General features: G+C 31.9%; 1 long non-coding RNA gene across 1 annotated transcript; it reads left to right on the top strand.

The window, feature by feature from the left end:
• Window positions 1–420: 420 nt before the first annotated feature.
• LOC143062129 (uncharacterized) lies at window positions 421–6,456 on the top strand. The gene is made up of 2 exons (XR_012974562.1): window positions 421–659; window positions 4,570–6,456. It is a non-coding gene; the product is annotated as an uncharacterized LOC143062129 (long non-coding RNA).
• The last annotated feature ends 213 nt before the right edge of the window (window positions 6,457–6,669 follow it).

Below are 6,669 nucleotides of genomic sequence, written 5' to 3'. Positions count from 1 at the left end.
GTATAACCCAAATGGATAATATCGTCAACATAACGGTTTAATGATTGTCTCGATGATACTTATATACAAGTCCATGGAGGGAAATATAACATACATTAGATATTTAAAAATTGTAAATTGGTTAATTGGATATCATCGTTGAAAATTTATTAGGTTGTTCAAATGTACAAGTTGAATTATCAAATAATAAATATTGCATAATGAAAAAATGTATTTACTTTATACACGGTAGATATTTACCGAGGGTAAACATTAAACTCAATTTTTTAAATGGCTAATATTATATATACTGAAAAAAGACTTACATTTTTATTTGAAGTGGAGATCATTTGTACCTGCATAGATTGATTAACAAGATTGCAAGGCTTTTCTGCTGTAATTAGTTTAAATATGTCTGATCATTAATATCATTTGGTTATTTCTATAATATAGATTGGTATACTCTTTACCGAGAACTTAAAAAGACCTCCTACTACAAGCTTTTATCCAGTACAGTACACATTTGTGTTGCAACAGACTAGGTGGGATTACTCAGAGCCGTTGAGATACTTAAGCCTTAAAGGAAAAAATACTTTCATTTTCCTAGTAGAAGTTTGGCCTATCATGTATCCAAGACATTGAAAGATTTCATCTTTGGAGCACAGTGATTGGATCTATGGGTATAATATTTTATTTTTTATTTATTTACAACTGCAGAGTGTTCATTTACAATATAGATTTTATAACATATGGAAAAAGGAAATCAACAAAAATAACGAACTCCTAGGAAAATCCAAAACGGAAAGTACTTTTTCTATTATGGAAACAATCATTTTGAATTATTCAAAAATGCATTAAATTTAAATAAATAAGAAGTCGATTCACTATTGTCATGTTAAAATTGTCTTAAACAGAATTATATATTATTATGCTACGCAAAACGGTTTTGTCTTGTATCCATAGCGACAAACGGGGAATAATTATAATGTATGTTAAATGGGAAGTGACAAATTATTGATTGCTATGTTTTTTCATCACTTTTCAATTCATCTATTTCTTTTAAAATAGATTAAAAAAAATCGTTACAAGAGCTAGCTACAAATAGAGAAAAGTAAAGTGAATGAAAAAGAATAAATGCGTCTCGCTCTGCCTCTAAAATTTGACTCGCAAGTTCAATAGAGACATTAGAAAATTTCGCATTTGCATTATTAACACAAATTGTAACTTGCTCACAGAAAGCCTACATGTTTTTAAATAATGTTGTGAAAACATGGAAATGTTCTTTTGTTAGTTCTAATAGTTCGTTTATGTGTATGTTGCATTGTCGTTTGTTTTTTGTTGCACTTCAGAGTTCTGTTGTTCGTTGTTTTCCTCAAGTAATCTTTATAAAAATCTTCTCCTCTGAAACTACTAAGACAAATTTAACCAAACTTGTCCACAATCATCATTTGGGTTTAAAAAATGTGTCCGATGAACCCGCCCGTGAACCAAGATTGCTGCCGTGGCTAAAAATAGTACATAGAGTAAAATGCAGTTTTTGGCTCATATCTCTGAAACCGAATCATTTAGAGCAAATCTGACAAGATAAAATTGTTTATTAGGTGAAGATCTATCTGCCCTGAAATTGTCAGATAATTCAGGAAACCCGTTGTTGGGTTGTTGCCCCTGAATTGGTAATTTCAAGAAAATTTTGCAGCTTTTGGTTATTATATGGAATTTATTCCACTGTAACTACTGGGTCAAGTTCATCATAGATAGAGAGACTTGTAAACCGCAAGAATGTTACGTAAAGTAAGATCTATAAACACATCACCATTACCAAAACACAATTTTGTCAAACAAAACATATGTGTCCTTAGTTTACTTAGTTTAATATGCACATAGACCAAGGTGAGCGACACAGGCTCTTTAGAGCTTCTAGTTAAATGTATAAATTAAACCAAATTAATGGGGGGGGTGGATTCTCCTCGGAGACAAAACGTCCATCACGCTATCATATTTGTGGAGGTAAGTGTTACATAGAAATCGTAAATAAAAGACTGAAATGAAAATTTTTCAAAACTTAGATTCTCGAATCGTTTACCGATTCAAACAAAGTTCTATTGTGAAAATAATACAAAATTAAATGAAAGTGCTGTCAATTTTTACAATGGGAATAGGAATTGGTGTTAATGATCATTCTTATATCCTTTATGCGTTTCTAATAACATTAACGGTACTAATTTTTCTGCATCAAATGAGTATTTCCATAAATAATATCTCTTCGGTGATGTTCGATCCCAAAATATTTTGAAAATCAAAAGATGAAGAGCTAAAATCCAAAAAAAGTACAAAAAATATAGCCAAAGCCGGGTAAGGAGTCAGAGTTTTGCCTGTGGAAGATACATTCCATAAATGTAAAATAATTTTACACATTTTGTAACCGCAAAATTTAATGACAAAAAAATCCATACTTTTATGACCGTACCAAAGTACTGGCTACTTGGCTGGTGATAATACCCTCGGGGACTATCACCAGCCAAGTAGAGAGTCGACCCAGTGGTAGTAATAACATTAACAGTACCAATTATTTTTTTCCAAATGCGCTTCTCGACAATAAATGTCTCTTCAGTGATACTTGAGGCCACGATATTTGAAAAATCAAAAGCTTATTAAACAAATGAAGAGCTAAATCCATTAGGGAGATACATTCCATAATTTAGCATAATTTAAAAGTCAATTATCCTGTTTTTCAGCTGAAACGTTTTTTTACATATTTATATTAAACAGCGACATCTTGCAAGTGGAAAACAAATTTTGAATTCAAATTTCTCTTCGCTGAAAACATTTAAATACCAAACTGTATTAAAATTTCATTGAATAAATTGATTTCCAATTCTCATCGAATTGATGGCTCCTGCACCTCCATTTCTCATACTAGATCTCTTACATACTAAAACGTATATCAAAATTACAAAAAAAATAATATTATGTGTATCGGCATTTCGTGTGTTTTTGTCTATACGTGATCTTATTAACCATTGAGATTACCTCCTAAGACACCTGATATAGACATTGATATAGATAATGACCACGTGTAATTGAATTCGTATAGTTCTGTCTGATTTCATATTCTAAATTAGACTGTGTTTATCATTGTTTCCTGAATTAGAAAGATTTCTTGTGGATCATCTTAGTCAATCAAATGTTTCGTCCTAATTTCACTTTAAATGTTGACATTCGTTTCCTTTAAAGATATGAAAACATGCGTAACCAATCTCCAGCTAATAGTCCAATGGAAGGTCACATGAATACGAATTGAATGAGGCCTATTTATTCACTTGAAAGTTAATGATTCAATCATCAATAGTTCTTTGCTGATCTTGACCAAATTAAACAAAATTGGCCACTAAAAGTGAATTATTATTTTACGTAGCTAATGGCCCTATAACTCTTTTTTTTCTATGGCGATGGTAGTTTATAGATTTTCTAAAAGAAAAGTTGCAATGAGTCACTTGGTGTCGACAAATTATAAACTCAGTATAAAATACAATTAGTTTTAAACATAGTAAATCTCAAATTGTTCATCAACCCGAATTGTTTTGTTGAAGAACACATAACAATAATAATACAACAATACACATTAGTATACAACAAAATTGAGAACGAAAATGGAGAACGTTTCAACGATACAACAACCCTACCAAACAGCAGAAAACTGCCGGAGACCACCACAGCTAGAAAATATGCATCCGGAGTCATGCTTCATCTGCCCCCTAAACAAAATGTGCAATAGCTCAGTGTTAATGAACGTCATACTAAAAAAATCAAACAAGACTAAAATATATCAGAGGTTTCTGACTTAGCAAAAATGCGGCGGGGTTAACATGGTTTGTGAGATCTCAACACTCCTTAACCTCTAGCCAATGTAGAATAACAAACCGACAGCAATACGCACAGTAAAACTCAGTTTAAAAGAAGTCCGAGTCCGATGCAAATCTAAATAAAGCAGTTATTTAACACCACAAGTTCCTGTTTCTATCAAAGTAGCCCGGTTGTCTCTTGTAATATTGCTGTCCAGTAGTCAGCACTTATGTGCTGACATGAATTATCATTGATATGATCATATTTATAAATTAACTATTTACAAAACTTTTAAATTTTTGAAATACTAAGGCTTTTCTACCTCAGGAATAGATTATCTGAGCTGTATTGGGCACAATTTTGGGGAATTTTGGTCCTCAACTTCCTTATTTACTTTTTTAGATACGAGCGTCCCTGATGAGTCTTTTGTAATACTGGTATCTATGATGAGTTTATTTTCTGTCAATTTTAGAATCCAGTGTTTATAATTATAGTGACTTAAAAATTGTGTTCGAACGTTACCTTACTCCTCCAATTAACATCAGCGACTATATTTGTAATGTTATAGGATGCGATTGTTGTATTTATTGGAAAATATTTTCTACTAAAATATTTAGATGATATTTGATATGATGTTCTAGATAAAACATTTCGGAATTCATTTGCCAAGTTGTTTTAACTGCGTCACATGTACAACATATTATAAAAATAACATAACTTGTACATATTTGTAATTATTTATTATAGGGTAGAACAGAACCGGTAAAATCATGCAACAAGACCCAGAAGTCATTGGGTATAGAAATTAGAAAAAAAACTGAGGTGGAACACTATTGTTAATGCAGATCTCAACATGAATGTGATTATTCTTTGTATATGTCTGATTGTGGTTTGGATGTTCGTTGTACAAGGCTTCATTTTACATACAGACGTGCAAAAACTCAATGAGTATCTAACTAATGTATCAAAGTATGTAAAACCGAGAATAAACCAACTGCAGCCTGTTAATGTAGATATAATGCTGTCGATGAATACTATTCAAGATTACGATGAAATTTCTGGAAACTTAATTTTCACTGCATCGTTTGCTTTCTTTTGGAATGACGAATTAAAGATGTGGAATCCCTACCTTTATAACGGAATTGTAAGCACACAATTGCCAATACTGCAGACTTGGGTACCAGCCCTATTTCTACAAAATGGCGTCAACCAGAACTCTTTATACACTTTCAGTAATATCATGGATATTGAAACGACTGTAGTTACGTATAATTATAATGGTAATGCAGGATTCATAATTTTTGGACAGTATCAAATTACCTGCGAATCTGACGTTACACACTTTCCATTTGACGAACATGTGTGTACAATAAGTTTGTATACAATTGATATATTGAATGGAATATCGCTGTCTTCCGAAAGGGGAATTTTTCTTGATGCATCAATTGCAAATGCTGAATGGACTATAAAACCAAATTCAGAAAATACATTTGTTACGAACCACACATTCTATTTAACAACAACGAGTACAACGCAAGATAAAATACAATTTTCGTTTACGATCAAACGTGAATATCTTTTTCCATTTTTGAATATAATATTCCCAGTTATCATACTGAGTTTTAGCCATTTCTTAGTCTTCTTGTTGCCAGTTGTGTCTGGCGAAAGAACCTCGTTTTCGTTTACTCTACTTTTATCAGTTGTTGTATTCATGACTGCAGCATCAGAACAACTCCCGCCAAGCAACAACATCTCAATTTTCAACATATTTTTGCTGCATCTGTTCGTTTTCAGTATTCTTATAACAACATTGGTAGTGGTCAGTATACAGTTATTTTACAAAGACACCTATCCAACCGAGAATGGTGTCCTTTTCAAAGTTGTTTTGCTTCTCTATGTATGTTTCCATAAGACAATGGTTGCTGATGAAAGTATCAACAACCAGAGCGAAGATGACAATAAGGAAGCACAGTTGTGGAAGAAGGTGGCTAGCTTTTTTGACAGATTTTGCTTATTTTTCTTTTTTGTATGCTTTTTGTTGCAGCTAATTGTGTACGGATCGGTTTTAGCAAACATTTAAAAAAAAAACATTGGAGGAAGCGGGAATAACACTGCTCTGATTATACTGAACATATCTTTCCAAATTATCATTAATACCATCTATGTTAAAACTAGTCATCTAGGAAATCATTGGCAGAAGAGTACATAACTAGCCACCAATTCATGAAGATTAGCTTCTTTCTCAATCTCCGTTCAGCGCTTGGTATTGCTATGTATACTCAGTACACTACACTACACTAGCATTGAACGGACTGGATATAAACTCTGCATCGGAGATTGCTTGTACCGTACTATTGCACTTTCTAAAAACCATTTAGACTATGTCATTATCTTACAAAATTTGTATTTTGACACACCATGCATTATGTTTACTTCTATGTTTGCTATTTGTTTGATTTTGATTTATCAAATCCAAGTTGTTGTTTTTTTAGAATATTTACAGGGATTCATAGATGGTTGTAAGTGTCTCAATACATACAAATCGTCTAATGTATATCTATTAGAAATAATCTTACATCTATCTAGAAGACACAAGTGTATTATATAAATATATTCATAAATTATACAACAACTTACCTATCTTATGATTTTAAATTTAATTACATGTCTTTGTTCTGTGCACTGAGCAGACTCAGGTGGTTCTAAAAAAACACCATCGAAATGTCATTTAAAACATATGAAACTCCTATAGAGAATAAAACATACTGTTAGATACCTTGGATTTTTTAGTTATACAGTCTGGAAATCTTTTCATACAATAAATCATTAATTGGAGGTTTGTTTTCT

This window comes from Mytilus galloprovincialis, chromosome 2 (genome assembly GCF_965363235.1).
Source record: "Mytilus galloprovincialis chromosome 2, xbMytGall1.hap1.1, whole genome shotgun sequence".
Taxonomy (NCBI): domain Eukaryota; kingdom Metazoa; phylum Mollusca; class Bivalvia; order Mytilida; family Mytilidae; genus Mytilus; species Mytilus galloprovincialis.
The sequence above is the reverse complement of the archived record's forward strand: the minus strand, read 5'-3'. Positions and strand labels throughout refer to the sequence as shown.